The 27,689-nt window shown below is 36.8% G+C and overlaps 1 protein-coding gene across 5 annotated transcripts in view; it reads right to left on the minus strand.

The window, feature by feature from the left end:
* AFF2 (ALF transcription elongation factor 2) overlaps positions 1 to 27,689 on the minus strand; it is a 483,479-nt gene that overhangs the window by 173,532 nt on the left and 282,258 nt on the right. The gene's annotated exons all lie outside the window — the stretch shown is intronic.

Below are 27,689 nucleotides of genomic sequence, written 5' to 3' on the forward strand. Positions count from 1 at the left end.
TCTATTACTCTCAACAGTGAAATCAAACTGCAAAGTATGGAAAGAAAGTGACTCATTGCTTTTTCACTAATGCGCTATAGGACACTAAGCTCTTTTCCTCCCCTTCAGCTTTATCCAAAAAAAGAACTTGACCTAGTGATCTTTCAGCCTTTCAATCCTGGAACATAGTTTAGCATATTACTATATTTAAAGAAGAGGGCTATATAAAAGACTTCTCTAATTAAACTGATTCTCTTTCATCTTGGGAAGTCAAATCAGATGCTTACATTTTTATTTTAAAAACTATTATTATTATTGTTGTTGTTGTTGTTGTTGTTGTTACATCCTGACCACAGTTTCCCCTTCCTCCATTCTGCTTCCCTCCTCCTCCTCCATTTCTCTTCACAAAAGGGCAGGCTTCCCACAGATATCAACCAAACATGGCATATCAAGTTGCAGTAAGAGTAAGTACCTCCCCTTGTACCTACATATTTTTTTAATGCAAAAATGAACTGAGTTCCTGTGAGCATTTCAGACTTGCTTTGGCATTTAGAGGGAATCTCAGGTGAGCATTTTAGACTTGCTTTGGCATTTAGAGGGAATCCCAGGTATAAAGTGAGTGAATACCATGAGCCATCTTTCCCTCTCTACGTGTGAGAATCTCTCAATCAATCAAAATCCAACCCTAATGTAAACATACTGAGGACTATAAAATTCATTTTGAACAACCATTGATTTCCACCATAATTTACTGAATGTCTTCTATATGTAAGGGTCTCTGCTTCAGGAAGCATATGCTCCCAAGTAAGGGAGACAGGCCTGTAATATAATGAGAATAGCTACCCTGGATTACTACAAACACTTCCAAGTTACACTTGTTACTCTAGTATAAATTAACTGCACTCCTTTTCATCTTCAAAAATTCTCCACTTTAGATGACAAATTATATAGCCATCCTTGCCAGTGCAATAGTATTTGAATATGCGGTAAAAAAAAAAAAGCCAATAAAATCAAGGCTCAAAAATTGGCTGGGCATGTTATAAAGAAGCTCAAATTGCCAGGTAGTGGCACACACCTGTAATCCTAGCACTGAGGGAAGCAGAGGCAGGCAGATCTGAGTTTGAGGCCAGCATGGTCTACAAAGTAAGTCCTGGACAGCTACACAGAGAAGCCCTATCTTGAATGACCAAAAAAAAACAAAAAAAAAAAAAAAACCAACAACAAAAAAAAACAAAACAAAAAACAAATCAAGAAAGAAAGAAAGAAAGAAAGAAAGAAAGAACAGAAAAAAACTTAAATTATATTTTAAATAAGGACTCAACAGTGATTGGCCCAACGTTTCATTTATTTTTTAATTTACTCAAGAAATATTTTTAAAGTTATTCTCCATTAGAGTATGATAGGCAGAATTGAAATAGAAAATATGAGAAGATACAGTTTTCATTCTCATTGAGTTGGTATGTTTGATAGGAAGGTGGATAAGAAGATAGTCCATATATAACAATGGTGCCCCTGTGTTTACCTCAGATTCACAATTGTGAATTTTTAAAAAATATTTTATTTAACTAATTTATTCATAGTACAACTCAACTGTTATTCCATCACTTGTATCTTCCCGTTCTTCCCTCCCTCCCACTTTCACCCTATTCCCTTTCCCTAGGTCTATGACCTGACCGAGGGGGATTTCCTCCCCCACTATATGGACATAGGCTATCAAGTCTCATCTGGGTATCCTGTTTATTCTTTCTTTGAGTGACACCAGGCCTCCCCACCAAGGGGAGGTGGTCAAATATGGAGCACTAGAGTTCATGTCAAAGTCAGTCTCCACTTTCCACATTACTGTGGAGAGTATGCTGTCCATTGGTTAGATCAGTACCTTTCCCAAACACAAATATTCAAAGGTTTGTAATGAAGACTTACATTGTCATGGTCATTGTTGTACAGTATCAGAGAAGGCTCTATAGAGTAAATATATATGGGCCAAGCTCCATGTGATGCAATTGCTTACCTTTTTTACACAAACATATCAGTACTGATTTTGAAACCAAAGAGGACTAAAACAACACTATTCACATACAGAAAGAGTACTCTTCTATGAGTTAAAAGTTTTAGGTAGAAACTTTGATAGGAGTCCGATTTAGTAACCTTACCTATCAAAGTTTCAGGATTTATAACTATAAAGTATAATCTAATGTAAAGTAAAAATAACAGTAATTGATCCTGTCGAAAATCATGGTGCGCCTGTGTTTAACAAATGAAGGAAGAGTGGCTTAGTATGCTATGGCCCTACTCCTGTGATTTCTCTTACTTCTATTAGTAAAAGTGGAGCCAATAGCTGCCTCATGCCAACTGCAAATATCATTCCTCCATCTGGAATTACATATGCCCATTTCTTATGGAAAAAAACCTGTCAAAAAAGAGATGTGGACTCTTGGGGCTTTGCAGCAAGTCAGATAATGACAATCAGAGTTGGAGACAGTATTACTCAGGATTGAAAATTGTACAGACAAATCTATAGGTACCCACATCCAGTGAGGTTTTTTTTTTTTTTAGATAATCATAGAATCTAATATTCTTCTGAAGTCACTACGTCTGCAGCTTTATCTAGCTCAGCCCCCACAGCTGGTTTCTCTACAGACAACTCAAATGCTTCCTAACCAGTAAACACTTCCCAATTGTCTGGAATAGTATTGGCCATAGGGGTTTAAAAAGACAAATGCAGTGAGGCCTGGTCTGTTTCTCAGAGTTAAATGTCTAGATGGGACAGGAAAACAAACAATTAGCAACCCACTGGGACATACATGGTAAGGTAATCTTGACAAGGGTAATGGGATCTCATTCATTCACAGTCTGCTTATTCATCAGATTTCCCATTTATTTCTTTAGACAACAAATCCTGATTGAGCTCATACTGTGCTCAGGATGGTGTGCAGGGGCAGCAGGGGTGGGAGTGATTAAAGATGAAAGAGAAAAATCACTCTTGCCTTGAAGACTTCATGCACATAAAGGGAAGAAAGTGTCTATTTATATAATAAGTAGACAATAAGGAACTAGAGGTCTCATTTACGTGCCAAGGAAAGATTACCTACCAGGTTCACTGTCAGAGCCATAGCCAACAGAGGCTCCCAGCTGTTAAGGTCCACACTGTGGTCCTCACACCATATGGGAGTGAGAAGCCAGGGATTTGACATGGTTGAGAAGTGTGCTGGAACCACCTGAGGCCACTTTAGTCTGAGCCCCCTGCAATGCAGCACCTCTCTGGGGTTACAGAACACATCAGAAGAGAGCTGCACTAAGGCCAAGGCTGGCATCGGTCTTCTCAAACACTCAGTCTCAGGCAAACCACTCACACCTCTCCTAGGGATTTTGGTGTGAAACAAAACAGAGAAGTTAGTGATGGTACTGGGATTAGAACTGCTAACTTTTCAGTTAGCTCCAGAGCCGCCTTCTCCTCTTTCTGAATCCACTCTTGAATGTTCAGAAAGTGCATAAATCACAAGTTAGCCACTCAGAGCTGCAGCATCCTTTCAAATCCTCCAAATCTCCACCGCCTTCTCATAGAACAGAAAACAAGCTGCACAAGAATGGCACACATGGAGGCTGTGCTCTTACTCCTGGCCCTAGACAACCCTCTTGTGCTGGCCAGGGACGTGGTTCTCTGCAGACCAGGGAAGGGAGGCATATACCATCAAGCAGGTGGTGAGTAGTCTGAATGCTCACAAGAGCCTACCTTCTCTGACTCTAACACTGCAGGCAGCCACCCATGTAAACTGTAGGAGGAAGGAGACCTTCCTTGAGCAGGAACATGGCCGCCTGGTAACATGCATGCTCAGAAGGGAGCCTTCATGTAGAGTGGGCCAGAGACCTGCCTGGACATGCCCAGAGTCTGGTGACACCAAGGAGGAGGAGCCACAGCAGCAAGCTTGTAGGTTGGGAGCCAATGGGACACTAGGAGATGGGTATTAAAGCATGTCCTACTTCCACAATAAAAGAGTCTGCTTGTGCCACTTGCTTGAGGCCTGCAATCTCTGTCTTTGACTCTGCAGCAGCTCACCCCTGCCCACAAGAGTCCTGGACCACAGAGAGACCACGCATAGATCATCTGCCTGGTGATAAATACATATCTTATGAAATAACCAGGGTACCTTTAAATCATCATATAGTCATTAAACTGTAGCAACAATAAATCAATTTCATAGGATGAATAAATCATTCTGGAATTAATCAGCTTGGAGCATCCTTCTTAGCTATTAGGGTAATGCAAGATACCAAGAAATTCCTGATTGTGGCATTGAGAGACGTAAGCAGCAACTCTACTAATAAAAGAATAGTTATCATCGTATGCATAACCCATAGGAGTTCAATGTATGTGTCTAAGTACAATATTGCTAAGGAATTGTGAGGGAAGGAAGGTCATTTTTTTGCCATAAATTACCCCAAGGTTGTAACATCAAAGCCTACTTATTCTGGGAATATTATACCTTGGCAAAGATTTATTAAAATAAGGTAAAAATTGCAAGTTTAATTGTAAATTAAATAACTGGCTCAATTAAATAATATCTACATTTGACACTGATAGCAACTTTCAAAGGAACTCCATTTGTATTTTCACTAACAGATTACCACATTTATCCTCCTGATTGAATTGTGTGAAACAGAGGTCCCAAACATAGTATTACTAATAAAATGAAAGCACAGGTCATATGATGTTCTAGAAATGAGCCTTGGTCTTTTTAAATTGTTGATCTCCACCTTTTGTCATTTGGAAATATGGTAGAATCTGCCTCCTGTTTTGTATTTTCACTTACAGATTCTTTGATTTCCCCATCCAGGGAGCTGTAAGTTCCAAAATGAGTTTGGAAAACTACAAACTGAGTACATATTAAGATCTACTGCTGTTCCTTGCTTCATTCCTCATCTTTTTAAAAACTAATTTATTCAGATTACACACAATTGTTATCCCCTCACTTGAGTCTTCCCATTTCCCCATTCCCTCCTTCGTTCACCCTATTCCCCTCCCTAGACCAGTGACAGAAGGAGACTTCCCATATGATCACAGCCTATCAGGTTTCTTCCAGATAGTCAGCTTCCCCTTCCTTTGTGCTACCAGGCCTCCCTGCCAAGGGGAAGTGGTCAAATAGGGGGCACCAGAGTTCATGTCAGAGGCAGACCCTGCTCTCCACACAACTGTGGGGAATGTGCTGCCCATTGGCTAGATGTGAATAGGAGGTCTAGGTTTACTGCATGCATTGTCCTTGGTTGGTACAGCAGTTTGTACAGGGCCACCCTGGGTCCAGATCTGCCAGCACTGATGGTTTTCTTGTGGGTTTCCTGGACCCCCTGCTTCCTTCTATCTCCCATTCTTCACTACCCCTCCCTCCTGGAGTCCAATAGCAAGTCCCAGCACCTGCTCCAACCCCTACTGAGTGAAGAGTCTCAGAGAACATGCGTGTTTGGCTAATATCCAATTATGAGTGAGTATATATACCATGTATATCTTTCTGGGTCTGGGTTATCTCACTCAGAATGATCCTTTCTAGTTCCATCTATTTGCCTGCAAATATCAGGAATTCCTTGTTTTTAATAGCTGAGTAGTATTCCATAGTGTAAATGTACCACAGTTTCTTTATCTATTCTTCTACTGAGGGACATCTAGGTTGTTTCCAGATTCTGGCTATTATGAATAGAGCTGTTAGGAACATAGTTGAACAAATGTCCTTGTTGTGTGGTAGAGCATCTTTCAGGAATATGCCAAGGAGTGGAATAGCTGGGTCTTGAAGTAGCCCTATTCCCAGTTTTCTGAGAAAGTGCCAGGTTGATTTCTAAAGTGGTTGTACTCCCATCAGCTGCAACAAAGTTTGCACTCCCACAAGCAATGAAGGAGTATTTCCCTTTCTCCACATCCTCGCCAGCCAACCTCACTTGAATTTTTGATCTTAGCTATTCTGAAGAGTGTAAGACTTCGGAATATCAGGGTCAATTTTGATTTGCATTTTCGTGATGACTAAAGACATTGAGCATTTCTTTAAGTGTTTTTCAGCCACTTGATAATCTTCTGTTGAGAATTCTCTGTTTACGTCTGAACCTCATTTCTTAATTGGGTTATTTTGTTTTGTGGTGTTCAATTTCTGGAGTTCTTTACAAATTTTGGATATTAGCCCCTTTTTTGGATGTAGGTATCGTGAAGAACTTCTACCTGTCTGTAGGCTGCTGTTTTGTTCTCTTGACAGTGTCTTTGGCCATCTAGAAGCTTTGCAGCTTCATGAGGTCCCATTTATTAATTGTTGATCTTAGGGCCTAAGCTGTTGGTGTTCTGTTCAGGAAGTTTTCTCCTGGGCCTATGAGTTCAAAGATCTTCCTCATTTTTTCTTCTAACAGATTTAGTTAGTGTGTCAGATTCTATTTTGAGGTCTTTAATCAACTTGGACTTTAGTTTTGTGGAGGGTGATACTTGCATTTTTCTGCATATAGATATCCAGTTAGTCCAGCACCATTTGTTGAAGATGTTATCCTTTTTCCATTGTCTGGATTTAGCTTCTTTGTCAAAAATCAAGTGTTCCTAGGTGTGTGGATTTATTTCTGGGTCTTTGATTCGATTCCATTGATCCACCAGCCTATTGCTGTGCCAGTACCATGCTGTTTTAATTACTGTTGCTCTATAGTAGAGCTTGAGATCGGATATGGAGATTCCTCTGGAGGATCTTTTATTGTATAGGATTGTTTTTGCTATTCTGGGTTTTTTATTTCTCCACATGAAGTTGAGAATTGATCTTTCAATATCTTCAAAATATTTTGTAGGTATTTTGATAGGGATTGCATTGAATCTGTAAATTACCAAACTCATTCTATGAGGCCAAGTCACCTTGATACCTAAACCTCACAAAGACCCAACAAAGAAAGAGAATATTAGAGCAAAAATACTCAATAAAATACTCACAAGCTGAATCCAAAAACACAAAGATATCATTCACCATGACCAAGTAGGCTTCATCTCAAGCATGCAGGGATAGTTCATTATACAGAAATCTATCAATGCAATCCACCATATAAAAAAAAAAACTTAAAGGAAAAAACCACACGATCACCTCCTTAGATGCAGAAAAAGCATTTGACGAAATCCAATACCCATTCATGTTTAAAGTTTTGGAGAGATCGGGAATACAAGGCACCTACCTCAACATAATAAAGGCTATATACAGCAAGCCGATAGCCAACATCAAATTAAATGGAGAGATACTCAAGGAAATTCCTCTAAAATCGGGGACTGGACAAGGCTGCCCACTTTCTCCATATCTCTTCAATATGGTACTTGACGTTCTAGCCAGAGTAATAAGACAACAAAAGGAGACCAAGGGGATCCAAATGGGAAAGCAGGAAGTCAAATTATCCCTGTTTGCAGATGATATGATAGTGTGCCAAAGTGACCCCCAAAATTCCACCAGAGAACTCCTACAGCTGATTAACACCTTCAGCAAATTGGCTGGATATAAAATTAACTCAAAACAGTCAGTAGCCTTCCTGTATACAAATGACAATCATGCTGAGAAAGAAATTACGGAAACTACATCCTTCACAACAGCCACAAATAATATAAAATATCTAGGTGCAACTCTAACCAAACAAGTGAAAGACTTGTATGAAAAAAACTTCAAGTGTCTGAAGAAGGAGATTGAAAATGATATCAGAAGATGGAAAGATCTCCCTTGTTCATGGATCTGGAGAATTAACATAGTAAGAATGGCCATCTTCTTGCCTCGTTTTAACCTATTCCGAGTCTTGTTTGTATTAATGAGTCTGGAACAGTTAATATTACTGCAGTTAATAAACTACAAACAGAAGTACTCAGGTAATATGACCTTAATGACAACAAAACAAAACAACTACAACAACAAAAACAAAGATTTCACAATAGTTACACGACATTGCCAAATCAGCTTGTCTTGCAATTTTATTTTAATAGAGAAAAAGTTCTGTGTATCCACAGGATTGATGATTATTTTACAATATGATTCTTGGAAAGAGGCCATGGATTTGAAAGAGATCAGTGGAATGGAGTTACAGAGGAAGAATTTGAGGGGCCAGGGAAGAAGGGAAAATGAGTAATCATATTATAATCTCAAAATAAAGAAATTATAAAATACGCTGTTCTTGTAAAGCTTTTCAGGAAGCCACGTGATCAAACTACCCCATATAAAATGGATAATAAATATCATACTTTCTGTCTAAGAAAAAAAGGACTAAAAGTAGAACATAAAGCTTAAAGGAATTCAACACGTCATTTTAAGACAAATACAGAAAACAACTCATTGTTTAAAATCACACAATAGTCCACGGTTTCCTAAAATGGAAGAGGTATCAGTAGGTTTTTGTCCATTTAGAAAATGCATGAAATTATTTACTCTATCTATGTTGTGGAGTCTTTAAGATGTCTTTGAAGCAAATTTTGATTCAAATTCCAGCTTGAAATTTGCTTCATGACCTTGGGAAAATCACGTGAATGTCTCTGCCACTGTTTACCTATCTACCTGTGAACATTTTTTTAAATCTACTTTTATAATTCTGTGAGGTTGAAGTGAAGTGAGGTATAGCAGCGCACAATAGTGTTTGCATGTTCAGGGTCATATTTGAAGTTCCTTCAGTGGCTCTTAGGAAGGCATCAGCATCCTATCTAAAGAGCCCTGGGAGCTGCTGTTACCCACTTGACACTGCGACATCTTCTGAATGCTTCTAATTAATTGTTAAATCCTCTTCAGGGACCTGGCTCATGAGTTTCAGGTTGTTTATCCATCTGCTGGCTCTCACTGAAGGTGACAAAGGAGACTAGAGATGGGACTTGAGGGGATATGATAACATAGAATAAGAGGAGTGAGTGGTGGGCATGATGGGGGAAGGGTGATCAATGTGCTTCATTATGAGGACATCTCTTCCCTGATTACATTAGGTATGGGCAAAGCAGAATGCATATGAAGAAAGGGCCTTCGCCAGCTGAAAGTACCTAATGGCAGGCAGAATTTAAAGTGAAGAGTACTTAATTCCATGGGTTCTGAATAGCCATTAGCTCACTGTTCATTTCTCTGTTCTAATAACTACTTTCTATAGAAGAGGGAGCTGTAATCAGGAGGGCGTTTTGGTATGGTTTGTGTGTGTGTGTGTGTGTGTGTGTGTGTGTGTGTGTGTGTGTGTGTGTGTAATTGACTTACCAAACAGAATAGACATCTTGAAATATTACTGTAACAAACTAACTCATCTGTTATCCGATCTGCGTTCTTGCAAGGATATGTCTGTTCACTTGTGCTGCCCTATGGGGGTCATTCAAAATGTACTTTTTCCTCCTCTGGCCAACTTCCTAAGTCCAAAATCTCATCATATTATTCTTCGTAATTTCACCTCCATTCCTTCGATCTAGGCTCAAAATTTGAGTTAAATCCTCCTCATCTTCCAGCTGCCTAGATTCTGACCCAACTTCCTTACTCTTCCTTTGATATGCTCTCCTCACCTAGTGTCAACTTTAATGTTTTGCTTTACAAGGATGGATATATAGAAGGGATTGGAGGGAGGAAAGGGAAGGGGAAAGCAATGAAATTATATTATAATCTCAAAAACTAACAAATAATATTTATAGATTCTGCTCTAAAATGTACGGACATTCTAGCTGTACCTTTTTCTTCTGGAATTTCTACATGTGTATACAACTCCTCCATGACCATGGATATTCACTTCTATCCTGTGGCAATCTTAGCCATACCTCACTGACTGTTTTAGGCTTAAAATGGATTCTACTAAGCCTCTCTCATTATTGTACTTATACTAAATTTAATACCTGTCTCATATGAGGGCTTGTAATTTCTTCTAACCAAAGAGGATAATGTAATAATACAGATGTACAGATTAAAGTAGGGCAATTTCAGATCTAATACATGATTTAAATATGTGGGAAAGAGGTATTAAAAGAATATTCATTTCTTAATTCTGTCAATTAAAGAATAAGTGTTACAGTGTTTAGAATTGCCATGCATTCCTCAGCTCTCCAATAATTACAGCAGCTCCTGGCATCAAATAGTTAAACAACTGAAAAGTAGCGCTCTCACATTTTAGCAAAGTAGCTTATAAAACATTAAGAAGAACAACATGCTGACAGTCAAGATATGATAGTGCTATGTCCAAGTTCTACCTCTAGTGATCTATGTGATTTAAGGCAGGAAAAGGTTTCTAGTATTTTGCGTCTCATATAACGATAAAAGGCAATAGTTAAAAATATAAAATAATCAACTTTTAGTTTGTTAACAAATGCTATAAAATAAAAATGTGATTATGGCTTTTTTCTTTAAAAGAACATTTTGACATTCTAAAGTTATAAAGGACATGCAATAAGAATAAATGACAGTGCCTTCAAACCACGGGCCAGATGCCACATTTGTACTAACATCACACATATGTGCATTCACCTACACACAAGTGGACAGTATCTTTTTTCATATTGTGTTTTCACCTGATGTAGTAGCCCATGTGAATCTAATTTAGCATCGAGGTAAGGATCGGCATGAGGAGCGTATGCCATTGTCATTGTATGAAGTTAGAAGAAAAATGAGGTAATAGGAATTGGTGATGTGTGGTTTACATTTTTGTATTGCTTGCTGCATAGGAGAACAATGTTTCAAAAAGAAAACTGGATGGTTTTTAATATGGTTCCAGAGAAAAAGAAAACAGGTCAGAACACAATGAGAGAGGGTAGCTGAAAGAGGAGCATGAATACGTCTTAACTTTTGTGAGGAAATGTATAGGAAGACTATGCTGAGGTACATTAAGCAGCACATTGGAAAAAGAGATATGCTGGGACATGTCTGATTGCGCCTATTTTTCTTTACAAAATATATAAAAAGGAAGATCATCATGTGAGGATGTGGTGCAGTCATGGAAAAGAGTGGTGAAAAGGAAGCTAGGAAATATTTGTCTTATTTTGACTAACAGAAACATGTAATGTGGGTTTGCTAGAGATAGATAAGAGAATTGTGTGGCAGAGTTGAGAAGAGAGAAAGAAACCAGCAGGGTGAAACACAGGACATATGCGCCATATGCTAGGTGTAAGAAGAAAAAGGAAGCAGACAATAGGGACATCGGAAATCACAGGCCAAGAATTATTGACAACTTATACCAAGGTGGCACTTTGCTTCTCACCACTACAGTCTGTTCCTCTTACCACTTATTTAATTAACCACAGTTCACAGTTCTCCCACTGTTCTCATTTATAGAAAAAAAGCTTTATTCTGAATTCATGAGATAAGCAGAGAGCTCAAGAGTAAGATTAATTATTGGAGGGAGCCACACTGCTAACTCTGGTAATGCTACACAAGCTCAGATGAAGTGAAATCCAGAGCCAAATGTATCTCCAAGGGGTGAGGATCTGTGGGCCCAAATACATTTAACTTTGTATATAGAGGAATATGTAGAGGACCCCATTTGCCTGCATTTTGCTCCTAGAAAGTACACCTGTTCATCATCAGGAAGAGCTACTGGATTGTTTAAAATGAGCTCTTCAACCATTATGATATTCTGTATGTCAACAATATTTTATTTTTAATTATTTCTTTTATTTTTTGAAATTATAACATAATTATATCAATTTCCTTCCACTTTCCAACTCCAAATGTTCCTATATAACCTTCTTGCTCTATTTAAAATTGATCTCCTCTTTTGTCATTATTTATTGTTACATACCTATGTTTATGTATATGTATGTATATTCCTAAATATAATCTTCTCAGTCTGTATAATGTTACTTGTATATGTTATTTTAGGGGCTGGCCATTTGGTATTGAATAAGTAATTGGTATGTTCATTCCTGGGAAGGACTATTTCAACAATAGTATAATTTACATATTATTATCCACATGAGGCATGTTATAAAATGATTATCTTTTATAATATATCTTTGAAGTTGTCTTTTTGTGGTTTTTATGGTTGTAAAGACATGAAGATTTCTGATTTGTTTATAAAATTGTAAAGCTAGCACTAAGGTCTTTAGGAAATCTCTGAAGACACTGCCACAGATACTTGGTGAAGTTAAAATTAACTGCTTTAACCATAACTACAAAAGAAATATAAAAATTAATATCTTTAGCTCCATTCTTTGAAAATCATTTAGAAATGTCTTTCCTTGACTCTCATGGTCGCTCACCCTAAAGAAATCACTATGTTCTTTTACTAAATACATAATTATTTAAATGCCAATTTTAGAACAAAGGAGCCATATTTTAGTTTGATTTTCTTAGTGTAACTTCCCTGAAAAAAAAAACATGTAAGTAGAACTGATTTTAGAAATTGTACTCACACATGCACTCAATAAAAATGTAACAACAGAATGCACTTCATACAAAGTGGCTCCACTTTCAAAGTAACCTCTAACGAACTTGGTGCCTTATTGACTCTCGAAACCCTGCACTTAGGATTGCCTTAATTGCCAGTGGATGACATTCCAATTCCACAGAAACAGTTACAATTGCTCTTCTCTGACAGTGAGGATCCTAAAGAACTAGCCATGTGCATGGGAAACTGAGCCTCGCCAGCTCCCCTATTATTTATAACTCTAATTAAAACACTTTTATCTATTAATGCCAAGTGACACTGCTAAATATATTCAAGAAAGTTCACATTTTTTCTGTGCTTCTGAAATCTCTTAGATCTGTACCTACGTACATGCACTTTAACTGCTCACTAAAATGAACTGATAGCTAAGAATAACTTACTTCCATTAGATTTATAAATCTCATTAATTAATTCTACATCTCCAGTGGTGTAAAAACCAAACTCAAAAGCAAGATCTAATTAAAGAGAAGTTTAAAAAAATGTTAAGAAACAACACTGAAATTGAAACACAGAAGTAACTGTTTAGCCTCAAATTAATGAGGCACTATGCTAAGCAAGCATGTCCATTAATCCCTAATGAGGATTTTAAACACATTAAAACTTCCTAATACAAAATGTTTGCCTGCCTTTTATCCAATAACAAATAAGCCAATAATTTTCTGGCTCTAAATGACACTATTAACTGTCATGGCATGTTTTATTTGACAAACCCTCCCTTCAAATACTGTAAAACCAATTAATTTGCCTGCTGTGAAATGTGTTTCTTGATAGTTTCTATGTGAGTTTTTTTTTCCTTTTCAAATAAATGTAAATAGAAGGTCAATGTAGGTGCTTGGTTTTGTTTTGTTTTGTTTTGTTTTTTTAAAGTATGCCACAGTAGCTCTAGGTTGTCAAATCTGTTTGCATTTCAAATAAATCGAAAGCCAAGCTCCATTTTCAGGTCATCAATCACAGATTGGTCTCCTGATAAGTAAATTGCCTCACAGTAATAGTTTGGTCACCATGAAGATGGTCTCATGTTCTAGAAGGGAGAGTAGGTAAAATTAGTACTCTGTTCCATTATAAACAGTGATTTGCAACCTGACCTTTCTTTGTTATGTCACCTGGAGCATTGTTGGGTGGCTCTCTCTAAATACATCTCCACAAATGATGCCCAAGGAATCACTTTACAAATTTAGAGTTAATTTATAATGTTTTAATTTTTTGCTAGTTATCATTATTATTTTCAGTTTCTATTTAAAAGAAGGGGACTGTTAGGACTTTTCAACATGTATATCATTGTTTTTTGTTCATGTTCTCCCAATCCATCACCTTTGTTTCCTTCTCTGCATCTGCTGGTTCCCTTCTTCCCCACAAATATACCCCTTTCTGCTTTCACGTCAAATATACATAGGCACTTACGTGTGCACACCACATGCACATGTACATGTATAAGGATACATTTGTACCCCATTCTCTTCCACTTCAGGCCTCTTCTTCCCACCAGTATAGGCTCTTTCCTACTTTCTATAATCTAGATAGCATATATAAGATAAACATAAAATCGATGTGTGTACCAGTTGTTAGGTCTCAAAGAAACCCTGGAAAGTGAGTTGCCTATTAACATATCAAAGTGAGCCTCTCTCAGTATCAGCATTAAAAGTATCTCTTAGAGTTCTTGCTCCTGTAAAATCTTCTCTTTAGTCCTGTACCCTAAACCTATCCAGTCCCAGAGCTTCCCTTCCCTTCCCTGATTCTTCTCTCCTCCCACTCTTCCACAAAACTCCCTGAGCTCTTCCTAATGCTTGGCTGTGGGTCTCTGTGTCTGTTTCAATCATCTGCTAGATGAAGCCTCTCAGAAGACAGTTATCCTAGGCTCCTGTCTGCAAGCATAGCAGACTATCATTAATAGTGTCATTAATAGTGTCAGGGGTTGGCTCTCTTCCATGGGGTGGATTTCAAGTTGGGCCAGTCATTGCTTTGCCATTCCCTCAATCTCTGCTCCATCTTTATCCCTACACTTCTTATAGGCAAGACAAATTTTGGGTCAAAAGTTTTATGAGTGGGTTGGTGTCATCCTCCCTCTACTGGAAGACCCACAGAGTTACAAGAAGTGGCAAGATCATGCTCCATGTCACCCAGTGCTAGGGCTGTCATCTAGGGTCACCCCCTTGGAATCCCAGAGGTTAAGGTGTCCCTGTGCCAGAGTCGCTCCCCCACTGATTTTCATTCTTTCTCTGGTATTCCCATTCCCATTAACCTACCACCCACTCCCTCCCCACACTTGATCCCTGTCTTAGGTACCTTTCCTATCCCCTCTCCTACACAGCTCCCTCCCTCTATCTACTTCAGATGACAACTTTATTTCCTCCTCTGCATGCGATTCCAGCATCTTCCCTTGAGCACTCTTTGGCTTCTTTGGATTTGTGGGTTGTAGCATGATTATCCTGTACATTGTGGCTAATATCCACCTATAATTGAATACATACCATGCATGTCTTTCTGGGTCTGTGTTACCTCACTCAGGATGATCTTTTCTAGTACCACCCATTTGCCTGCAAATTTCATAATATCTCTGTTTTTAATAAATTGAGTAGTATTTCATTAGGTAATTGTACAACATTTTCTCTATCCATTCTACAGTTGAAGAACATCTAGGTTGTTTCCAGTTTCTGGCTAATATGAATAAAGCTGCTATGAATATAACTGAGCAAATGTTCTTGTGGTATGGTGGTGCATCTTTTGGGTATATGCACAGAAGTGGAATAGCTGTATCTTGTGGTAGATCTATTCCCAGTTTTCTGAGAAAATTCCAGATTGATTTCCAAAGTGGTTGAACAAGTTTGCACTCACACCAGCAATGGAAGAACACTCGCCTTTCTCCACATTCTCGCCAGCATGTGTTGACACTTGAGTTTTTCGTCTTAGCCATTCTGAAGGGTGTAAGATGGAGTCACAGAGTTGTTTTGACTTGCATTTCCCTGATGACTAAGGTAAGAGTATTTCTTTTAAGTGTTTCTCAGTCATTCGATATTCCACTGCTGGGAATTCTCTGTTTAATTGTGTGACCTATTTTTAATTGGGTTATTTGCTTAGTTGGTGTCTACTCTCTTGAGTTCTTTCTATTATTTGGATATATCTGATATCTGACAGATGTAGGGTCAGTGAAGATCTTTTCCCTTTCTGTCGGCTGCCATTTTGTTCTTGAAGAAACTTTTCAGTTTCATGAGGTCACATATGTTAATTGTTCATCTTAGAGACTGAGCTGTTGGTGTTCTGTTCAGGGAATTGTCTCCTGTGTCAATGAGTTCAAGGTTTTTTTTCACTTTTTCTTCTAATAGATTTAGTGTATCTGGTTTTATGTTGAGATCTTTGAGCCACTTGAACTTGAGTTTTGTGCTGTGTGGTAAATATGGATCTATTTGGGTTCTTCTACATTTCTTCAGGGACTTTAAGTTCTTCTCATACAGGTATTTGATGTGCTTGGTTAGAGTTACACCAAGATACTTTATATTATTTGTGGCTATTGTGATGGGTGTAGTTTCTCTCAGACTGTCGTTTGTATACAAGAGAACCACTGATTTTTGGTGAATAATCTTGTATCTAGCCACTTTTCTGAAGGTATTTATCAGCTGTGGGAGAGTTCTCAGGTGGAATTTGGGAGGTTGCTTATGTGTACTATCATATCATCTGTGACTAGCAATATTTGACTTCCTTGCCAATTTGCATTCCTGTTGATCTCCTTTAGTTGTCATATTGCTCTAGCTAGAACTTCTACTACTATCTTGAAGAGATATGGAGAGAGTGAGCAGCCTGGTCTTGTCCCTGATTTTAGCGGAATTGCTTTGAGTTTGCAGGTGGTTAATGGCTAATAGCCAGCACAAGTTGCTCCAGAATCTCTACTTTTCAAAGGGTTTAAATGGTTTTCCCTGCTCACAAAGCTGAACCTTAAGTCCTAAATACTGTCCAAGTTCTGCTTGTGGTCCTGGCAAAAATGGAGGAAACTATCAGTCTTTTATTAGGTCTATCTTGTGTCTTTCTTTCCCTATTACATATTCATCATCTGACTTGTAAATGCTGGAGGGAGCCACAGAAACAAGAAACATTCTACTAATACTGTATCAAATATTTATTTGTAGCCTACTATGTGTTAAGGAACAGTAAGGAGAGATGGTTATTGGTGAAGAAGCCCTACTTTGTCACAATGTACTTTAGAGGGAGAGATAAGTAATATTCAACTAAAAGGTGAGAGATTATCTTAGTAGGTTACAGGTCTACTAAAGCAGTTACATAGGGTTATATAACAGAAGATCACCAGGAGTGAGAGAAAGGGTAAGAACAAAAGTGAGAGCAAGAGTAAGACTTTTGTGTGCTTCATGTATCTCAGAGTTGTTTTGATTTGCATTTCCCTGATGAAATCTGGACGATTTAACTATTGATGAGAGTGAGGTATTAAAGTCACTCATTATTATTTCCAATACCCTTGTTTTTAAGCAAACTTGATGCTCCTACTGCTCATTGAATGAATACATATATATTTATTTTGTTTCACTGTTATATTTTTGTTTTCATAATATAGTTTATTTATCTTATTTATTTATCTCATTTGACTAATTTGGCTTAATGCCTTTGCTGGATAATAGTATATTACTGCTTGTTTAAATTGCTTATTATAACAATGTACATCATTTTAATTTAAGGATTTGAATACATATGTTTAGTGTAGGTAACAAATAATTGGAATTTGTTTTCATTATCCAGTAAACCACTTAGTTTCTTTTAGCTGGACAGTTAAGACTATTTGTATTGAATGTTACTATTGAAAAGTACTTGCTGATTCCTGTGCCTTTGTTGACTTAGTTCTCATTTATTTCTTCTCTAGCCTCTTCATACTAGGAATTTGATGCTTTACTGATTTGGGTAAGACTGAAGTTTTTTCCCCCTGTCTTCTTTGTTTCTTGTTTTTGTTATGCTGCTGTTCTTCTTCTTCTTCTTCTCTTACTCCTCCTCTTCCTCCACTTTCTTCCCCTTCTCCTTCTTTGAGATAGATTTATCTATCATACAATAAATCCTGATCACATTTTCCCCTCCCTCCATTTCTCCCACCTCACCTCTTCCCCAGATCCACTTCCCTTCCATCCTCTTTAGAAAAGAGTAGGCTTCCAAGAGATGACAGCCAAACACTATAAAGCAAGATACAATAAGACATCTATTCTTCCCATGAAAATTTTCCTTTCCTATGCTGTTATTAATAAGAATCTCTTTTTACCTCCTTTGCTTGTGGGAATCTCTGAAGTATTTTTAACAACATTGGCTTGCCTTTTGTGATTTCCTTTAGCTTTCGCTTCTCTTGGAACATCTTTATTTCTCTTTGAGATTCAAAGATAACATTTTTCGGCCACAGTATTATTGGCTAGTAGCTACTTACATTCCATTCTTGAAATATATCATTCCATGGTGTCTTGGCTTTTAAAGTTTATATGACATAGTATCAAACTGCTCTCTAAATTCCTATCTCTGGACCTATAGATTATCATAGCTCTCAGACTTGATCAGATAAGTTTTTAATTTTTATTTTTGCATTGCATGGAAGCTAATGTATAGATTCATAACAGATCAAAGTACAGATAAGAAGTGTTTGTGGAGTGAGTGCTCAGCCACAAATGGGAAGTCTATATTGCCTTACATAATGGAAGTGGACACAGAATGATTGTAAGAGCTATAGGCAGGGGGAGAACCAGCATGAAACATTACCTTCTGGACATGTCAGGATCACTACACTCATAAATTCACAGTAGCTGTGCTTGCCTGCACAGTTCAGTTCTTAATATCAGAAAGATAATAGTGACAATTTAGATGGCATTTAAAGAAATGACATGTGAATCCCACAGGCAAAGTGACTCCATCATTTGAGTGCTGTTCATTGAGTTACATATACATTGTTGCCAAAGGCAATAAAATGTATTATATAATTTGCTGTGTCAATAAACTTGAAGCTAAACCATGTAAAAATAACTCTGTTTGAAATGATTTTCCTGAAAAAAATTCATGATGATTTCTAAATCTTCCACTGTAAACAAAGATTGATCATATATGAAGATCACTAGGAAGCATGTCTTTTCATTCTCTTCACCTGTCATACTAGACAGATATTTATTTTTTGTGAAACAATTCAAAACTTCAAAAGTTCAGTGCCAAAGCATAAATTCATTTCACCAGACAGATGTTGAAATTATGATTCAAATTTCATCTTAGTTTTACCTATTTTGCTGCAATACTATTTAGTAGCCTAGGGCAGAAGGTAGAAACCTGGGTTGCAATGAATATCACCTGCATTGTGTTCTAAGTGTGGGCAGTAAAAATCCTTCTTGTAATGGCAATCATCAGATAATGCATTCAATTATTTTCAGTGAATACTACTTAGTTTTTACAAGACTTTATCTAAGGATGCTGACCTGCTCTTGGACCCCATTAGATACAGATCTTTAGTGACATTAATATATCAGAAGACAAGAAATTCCCTTTATAGGTTCCATTTATTCTTACTGTTGCCAAAAATGTTTTTTAAATGTGGTAAAGACATATACTGAGATACATAAAAATTTCTAATTCAAGATTAATAAACCCACCACCTAGATGTGCTATAATATAATATAAATTGTTATTTGAAGAGCTTTAGAATCACCTTTAAAGTTTTACTTCATCTAAATGGATTATAATGAAGATGTAGAGCTTTTGAAACCTATAAGATAAATGGCATACCTAATAATATCTAGATTTCATTTAGTCAGAACTCTGTGCTGATGACATAGGTTAACGAATTATGATGATCACACTAATTAGAATTATGTATCTTGACATACAAATATCAAATGTGTTTCATTGACTTATACATGATTTGCCTTTTAAAAAAAGATCTGAGTTCATAAAGTAAATATGACCGCTTCTCAATATGTTACAGGTCTAGAGCATTATTTCTTATCTACTATCTAATGATTCAGTTTTCAATTAACACAATTAAGATTCTCAGTTCCTCTTCTCTGTAATAATTGTGAAATCTCAAGAGAAGCGTTTTAAATCTTTAATATGAAAATATTAACCCTTCAATACAAAACTCCTAACAACAGCACCCCAGGACATATGAGAAGGAATAAGGGCATTTATATAAGTATATTATTATATATGTCTATTTCTGTTACTATCAACCACAATTTTTGTCAGATTATAGTTATTAGTAGGTAAATAAATGCTTGCTTAACCTTCTGTTCCTGCCAATTTCAGTGTATTTGTTACAACAATTTCTGAAGAGACAAAGATAATAGAATGAGTTTCATTTTTAGGATGAAATGGACTTCAAATGGTTACATGATTTGCCTGTAAATGATGAATACTACTAGCCTTTGAGTTTTAAGCTATTAATGCCTGTCTCTACACCATGCTGTTAAATATAAATATAGATTTATCAATGAAACTCTCATTAGAGTCAATGAAATTCAGAATCAATGCTCAAGAAAAAGTAAGTCTTCCAACTTAAGAAGAGATGTTTCACTGCAATAGGGTAAATAATAGTATCCCACCATTTATAATATTTGAATAAATTATCAAAACAAAAGGTAAAATAATGATGCTCTAAAGTGAGCCTTACAAACTGCTACTTTGGAGAACTTAGAAGTTAAGAAGAGCATTTAGAGGGGCTACTCCTTATATAATTATGACCCAGAATATACTTTGGAAAGTATGACTAGCAAACCTCAGCCCTGAGTACTCAGATACATACTGATTTCCTTATCATGATACTGCAGTCAATAAATCTTTCTTTTGCTTTAGCTTTTGTTTTCCAAGTATAGGGAATTTTTCTAGGTACATTGACAATGCAAATGTGTCACCCCTGAAAAATATTTCTCCCAAAACCCACACTGAGATGAATTATAAATCTGAGGAAAATGGGCTTTTTGATAGTATTTAGAAAGGGACAAAGAAGTACTTCCTCATATCACCTAGCATACAATATTCTTTTTATGGCCTCCTTATAGAAATGACAAACATCAAAATGGAGTTTTAAAGGGCTAAGTTTCCTTCTTAAAATTCTGGTTATTTATAATAAGGCCTATTATTCCTCCTCTTCAAAGATTGTCCTTTTAATTTGACCTAAATATTAAAGTTCTGACTTACAACCGCTAAATCAGATTGAACAGAGAAAGGAAAAGGGCTAGGTCATCAATGAAATAACTAACAATTAGGGTATCATCTTTTCTATGCAAAGTGAACATTGCTGGTCTATTTGCATAGACTATTCTTGAATTGCCTTTTGAGTTAAATGAATATATTCAGCTCATAGTCTCTTGTTAGAAAAAGGGCCCTATGAGTTACACATTCCAACATTTTACTTGCTGAATCATTTTAAAGGTAAGGATATGTACAGTGCAGAAAGATGAAATTATTTGCCAAAAGTCACAAAATCATGTGAATTGACAACCTAAATACTGTTTTTTAATTAATCTGATTGAAAACCCCAAAATTTCTTGGATCATGTGAAGGTATTGGGGAACATGTATTTTTAAATATACTCATTGTAATAATTCACATAAAGAAAAATAGACTGTAAGCACATTGTGATTTGTGTATTGTTTGAAAGATCTTGCTGAAATATATAAGCCGTGGGAAAAAAACACAAACAAACAAAAAAGAAAACCCCCAAATTTTATCCTTATATATACATGAGCTCTATTTATATGATTGTGTGTGTGTATGTGTGTGTTTGTGTGTATGTGTGTGTATGTGTGTGTGTGTGTGTGTGTGTGTGTGTGTGTGTGTGTGTGTGTGTGTATGTGTTTTGTATCCAGGGTTTCTCTGTGTAGCCTTGGCTATCCTGCTTTGTATACCAGGCTGACCTCAAACTCACAAACATCCACCTGCCTCTGCCTCCCTGAGTGCTGGGGTTAAAGGCACATGCCACCGCATCTGGCTTTGTTTATGTGACTCTTGTGATAGATTCATTACTTCATGATCCTATTAGTTTGACTCCTGATAGATTCATTACTTCATGATCCAATTAGTTCAAGTTCAATTCATTTTAATTTAATTAATTACATGAAGAAACTCCATTTAAGGTGCCTTTGACTAGAAGATTTGATCTTCTAACACAATTCCCTCTATTTTCTGTTGAAAACTAGCAGAAGAGTTGTGCCATATATGTTAATATGTCTCCAAAATTTTAAACATTTGTGATGAGTTTATTGTAACATTATGATAAAAAAGTGTCTTACAAAGCAATGTGAAAGCATGAAGAGATGTCACATGAAATATTGTTTAGAAACATGGATCTGGAATTATAAGTGGTTGTGAACTGCCTCATGTGGGTGCTAAGAAGCAAATGATATCCTCTGTAGGAGCAGCAAGCACTCTTAACACCTTCTGGTCTCTGTGGGCACCCGTACTCCAGTATATGCAACCAGTTGCTTGTTCTCTTGGTACTCAGCAATCTATCCTCTACCCTCCCTCAACCATTTTACCAAAAACTGGACCACCAAGAAGTTAGAATCTCCCTTTTTCAGAACTAAATGTTAGCTGTAGAGTCTTTTGCTATTACAGTGAGGTAAACTGGAGACTGGGGGTTGCAGTTTTTGTCTTGGCTTCCATAGTATTATGTGGTGTCTAAAAACTAACATTAAAAAGCAGTATGATTAAGTCATACAATGTTAGTGAATTAGGTGTGTGAAGAAATTAGATGAATTAATCATACTTTTTAACTTACTAAACAGGTAAAGTAATAAAAGTACTTGTTACTTTTTGAGATTTTCATTTGAATAGCTGCAAATTCTCATTCCTGTAAAGGATCCTTTGGTGTCTGCTTTCAAATGTTGTCTGAGTTGTTTTGTCTTCTTTCTTTTTCTTGGCTACTCAATTCACAAATATAGCCCTAGCACAGCCTATAAAAAGGACAACGGTTACATTATTTACTTTTTGTTGGTGTGATAAAATCCTGACAGTTTGAGAAAGGAAGAAAGTGTTTAGTTTACAGTTTGAAAGGATGCATGTCATCATGCCAGCGGAGGCAGGGAGGTGGAAGTTAGAGAAGGCACCCACAATTCGGAAGCCGAACAAGAACAAGATAGGGGAGCCTGGCTGCAAAACTGCAAGGCTCACCTCAGGGATCCATTTTCTCCTGCAAAGATACACTTTCTTAAGGTTCCCCAACTTCCCAAATCAACACTGCCATTGTTGACAAAGTGTCTACATACATGAGTCTAAAGGGGTATTTCACATTCAAAACACAACAACCACATTATAACGAAATGATTCTTCTTTTTCAATGAGACAGTGGCATGTATTCTGAGAGCCAAATCATGAAGTAATTGTGGACTCTGGGTATTGTCCATTTGGGCTAGTGAGTGTTTAGTCATAGCTTTCTTGAAGTCACATGTAATTCTACATGGAAAACTTCCCAACATTGAAATTCACATCTGAGGAAAATAATGTACTCTGAGTTGAAGCTAAAGAGAAATGGAACATACTTATGTAAAAAGACTCTACTTCCTCTCAGATTTTCTAATAAATATCTATTGTACTCTATTTCTTGAGCATGCATGATATAACAAGTCTATTCTTTATCTTATTTACTGTGACAATCTGATGACATGATCATCATTATTCCCATGAGGTTCATCGAGGTTATATAATATTTCCAAGGTCATTTAAATCTAAAGTGATAAATCCAAATTATAAAGTTATTTCTCTACACCTTTAGGTCTTTAAAATATGCTAGGCATTAATAAACATAAGAGATGTGCTCAATTATTATTTTCCTTTCATGGATTCATTTATTTTAGCAATATAAGATTACATAATGAGCATAATGGTAGAAGACAGTTCAGTGAGCCTAATTTACCTGTTGTTCTGGTTAACATGATGTGACTTACATGGAGCTTTTGATATAAAAAGAAACTATGCTTATTCTCTTTCATGTTTAACACCTATGACCAAATACAATCTCTTCAAATCACTCTATATGTAAAAAAACAATATCGGGACCAACTGTGCTATTTCATAAAATATTAACAAAAGCAAATTAAAATATCAATGAAATGATTTTGTGCCATTTTCCTCTCATGTAAGAAATGAAATCAAATTAGGAGGAAAAAATTTTTTTAAAGATTTATTTATTTATTATTATGTATACAGTGCTCTGCCTGCATGTACACCTGCAGGCAGTGGAGGACATCAGATCACATTATAGATGGTTGTGAGCCACCATGTGGTTGCTGGGAATTGAACTCAAGACCTCTGGAAGAGCAGACAGTGCTCTTAACTGCTGAGCCATCTCTCCAGCCCAGGAGGAAAATTTCTGTTGAGACTATTAAATAATGACAAGTAACACAAGAGTCAATGTTTAAAAATTTGCTTATCTTTATTCTCTACATTATTTGTTTATTTACTTATTTATTGTGTGTACGAACACACAAGCATGTGTGTGTGCATGTATGTGCGTGTGTGTGTGTGTGTGTGTGATGGTTTTGAAGTCTATGATGACTAGAGAGTAGCTTGTTGACTTGATTCTCTAATATTTTGGGGAGTTTGAACTTGACCTTTCAGCCTTGATGCCAAGTGCCTTTACCACCTTTGCCTTCTTGCTGGCCTGAATGTTTAAAAAGTATAATTGTCTGATATGGATTCATATATTTGAAATTATAGTGTTTGTATCAGCAAATTTAATATGTATATATGAATATACAGAAAATAAATACAAATTGACTGCTAATTGTCAGTCCAGTGGCAAAAAGGGTCTTTTCAAAAATTTTCTCTCATTTATTTCTAAGATATAAAGTATATTGAAATTTACTAACTAGGAAATAAACAGGGGAGATGAACTCAGTAACAAGGTCAACTTTCCTTTATATCTGGATTAAACAGAGTGGTAGCGTGCTACATAGTACTAGTGCTTACCAATTCCAAAGGTTGCATTTTTCATAAATTCTATCAAATGAGTTCGGAGTAGTGAGTTGGTTCCATTGGTTTTATTTTTTATTTTTTATTTTTTAAATATTTTATTAGTTTTTTCATATTACATCTCAATTGTTAGCCCATCCCTTGTATCCTCCCATTTCTCCCTCCCTCCCACTTTCACCTTACTCCCCTGTTTCACCTTACTTACTGTTCCTGAGGGGGACCTCCTCCCCCTGTACATGCTCATAGGGTATCAAGTCTCTTCTTGGTAGCCTGCTTATCCTTCCTCTGAGTGCCACCAGGCCTACCCATCCAGGGGACATCGTCAAATATGGGGCACCAGAGTATCAGGTCAAAGGATTGAAGAGATGACTCATTGATTAAGAGCACTCTTTATTCTTCCAGAGCACACTGGCTTGATTTCCAACATCCATATTGCGGCTCACAAACTGTCTGTAACTCCAATACCGGGATATCTGACACCCTTTTCTTGCCTCTTGGGCACCAGGAATGCATTTAGTAGATAGACATGCAGAAAAGCAACCATATTCATGAATTTTTAAAAAAAAGTTGGAAACCGCTGCTTTTATACCCTTGTCTCAATACATTTCTCATGTTCCTAGTAAGACCCTTCATCTATGAAATGAAGAGGTTTGCAGTATAACTAACTGATGGTTTCATAAATTGATTATACTTGCGATGGAGGTTGTCTATGATTTGAAAATATTCTACTAGCCATATTAGTGGATGTGAGGATCTTTTATATTTACTTTTCCATCCAGAAAACTCCACAAGGACTTGTCAGATGCTTTTCATTTGATCAGAGCATTTTTTTAGACATGTAGTTTGATAAGTAGTCCAAGGAGGCCTCAAACTTAACATCTGCTTGCCACAGGCTCTCATGTGCTGGGATTAACAGGTGTTTGGATGATGTAAAAACACTATTTTGGGCTCACCCCTCTCTATCCTGGAGTCCAAATTTCATCAAATTTTATCTCATTGTGTCACTAATGATTCACTGCTACTTTTTAGGCTACAGTGGTTTCACTAGGAAACAAAAGGGCTAGATTCTCTTTACAATCTATTATGTCTTCACTGTTATGTTATGTATAACTGTTACTTCTAAAGTCCCCAGGAGATTTCTGGCAAAATAACCATCTTTAGTAATAAATGGTATTTCTATTCATTTATGGTGTGCTATTTCCACTGAATCGTGAGTATGATCAGCTAGTCATACAGTAAATAGAAAAATTCGTCTGTCTATCCTTTGACTATATCAAGTTTCTACTAATTTTTTGAGGTCTAGCTAAGACTGCAAAAGACAGGATTCGTAATTGGCTAAGATAAGGCATGAACACACATTTTATACTATTGACAGACCACATCTCTGTAGAGGTAACATGTTCTTAGGATACAATTTCAAGTAATTTAAACCAAATAGCAATCATTTAAAGAGAAGACAGAAAAATAATATTCCTCAGCAGATCTGGTGGGAAATATAGCATAACAGCTACTAAGTGCATAAGGAGAGTAATGCATTCCAAGAATATTATTCCTCTCTCCTGAACATATTTAAGTGGGTATCACTAACTTAGTTCAGCCCCCCTTTAAAAAAAAACTCAGTTATATAAATGGGCATATAATCTAGGCAAGCACACCCATACAACATAAGCAACTAATGTTCAAAAGTTGTTTTTATGCATGAAAATTAAAAGCCAGAGTAAACAGAACAGCTTAATATCAGGAACTAAGCAAAATAAGTTTTTTTAAAAAATGCATTTAGTAATAAGAGTGCTGTTTTCTCTAAGAAGCCCCGTGCATACTACTAAAATGGCATTAGCCTGCAGAATGCAGGAACTGATGGGAGTTACTGAGAGCAGTACAGCAGCTGAAACAAAGAAGGACTCATTACCATGCAAAGCACAGCATCTTTCAGATGTGATGAGAAACGTGACTGCATGGCAAACTGGTCCAGGGGAAATTTCAAAATATGACCACTCAAGCAAAAAGGAGAGCATGGTGAGAACAGGAATAGGATTATGGGAAGGTGGGTCAACCCTGCACATAGGCCCTGCAGGTATGCAATGGCTGCTGACCTGCAGTCCTGTCAGCTTTATATCAATAGGGATCCACACAGGCACAGCTCTTGATATGTGGCTCTGTGGAACTGTGTAAAAAAATTTAAAAAGTTAATGGAAGTAAAATGCTCATGCTTCATTTTTATTGTGTTAAGTCCTTTAGTATGCATTGTAACTCAGTATCCTATACCGCTTTACAGTATGAAACTAATTGCAACCTGTGGGTAATTGTGAAAAACTAACAGTTCCTAAAGTCCACACTTCCTGGAAAATGATTTGCCCCTTAGTTGTGTTTCCAAATGCACCAAAGCTGTGGCTGGGAGGAATATGCATACAGACATACATCCACAATACCTACATACCTAGACATCCACAATACCTACATACCTATACATTTTTAGACCCTATTAATGACATTCTAGGCATCCACTGGGAAGGCTGAATTAGGCACCTAAAAATAAACCTTAACTGAAATACAGACCTTCTTCTTCCAGCAAATGTGCTATTATATCTTTTACAGTTCTATTGGGATAAGACAACTGAGAATGAGCTTGCACATTCCTAAGCTCAATCAATATGTCTCTAGCTCTAGAGTCACTTTATTGATGGCAATAGCTTTCATCATAATGATTTGAGAGTCCAAACCTTTTAACAATCTTCAACACAACAATTACATGTATCCATATCTCTGTGATTTAGAGCAATTGACACAACATAAAAAATTCAGTGATTATCAAGTTGGATTTTTCATGTTACTGGTTTCCTGATCTATTTCAACCTAATAATAAATGATGCACATTAAGTCATTGTTACAATGGTGAGACAAACAGCCAAAGGGAATCTGAATTTGGTTGTACAATTCCTGTACCAGTAAACTGAAACTATAATGAAGAACAAGGCAAATGCAAAACTTCAATTTTCTTAGTCTCTGGACAAATACCTATTTTCTGCTTCTTGACTTTTGGGTATTACAACCTAGCTATGACATAACGTATTCACTGGGAAGTTTTCATTCTGAAAAATTGCACACATCTTTAAATTTTCAATAGGTATCTTTTAGCCTGGACTGGTAAGCTGAATTTACCTATTCACAAATCAGTATTACACCTGTAGATGGTGATTTGGACTATTCAAATACACATTTACATGTTCACAGAATCACAATATTAATCATTGTTAAAAAGTTTAACCCCTAACCAGATCTAGCCATTGGACAGGACATTCTCCACAGTTGAATGGAAGAGTGGGGACTGACTTTCACATGAACTCTGGTGCCCCATATTTGACCACGTCCCCTGTATGAGGAGACCTGGTGGCACTCAGAGGAAGGATAGCAGGTTACCAAGA

The sequence above is a fragment of the Acomys minous genome, assembly GCF_964271855.1.
Source record: "Acomys minous genome assembly, chromosome: 7".
In the NCBI taxonomy this organism is placed as follows: Eukaryota; Metazoa; Chordata; class Mammalia; order Rodentia; family Muridae; genus Acomys; species Acomys minous.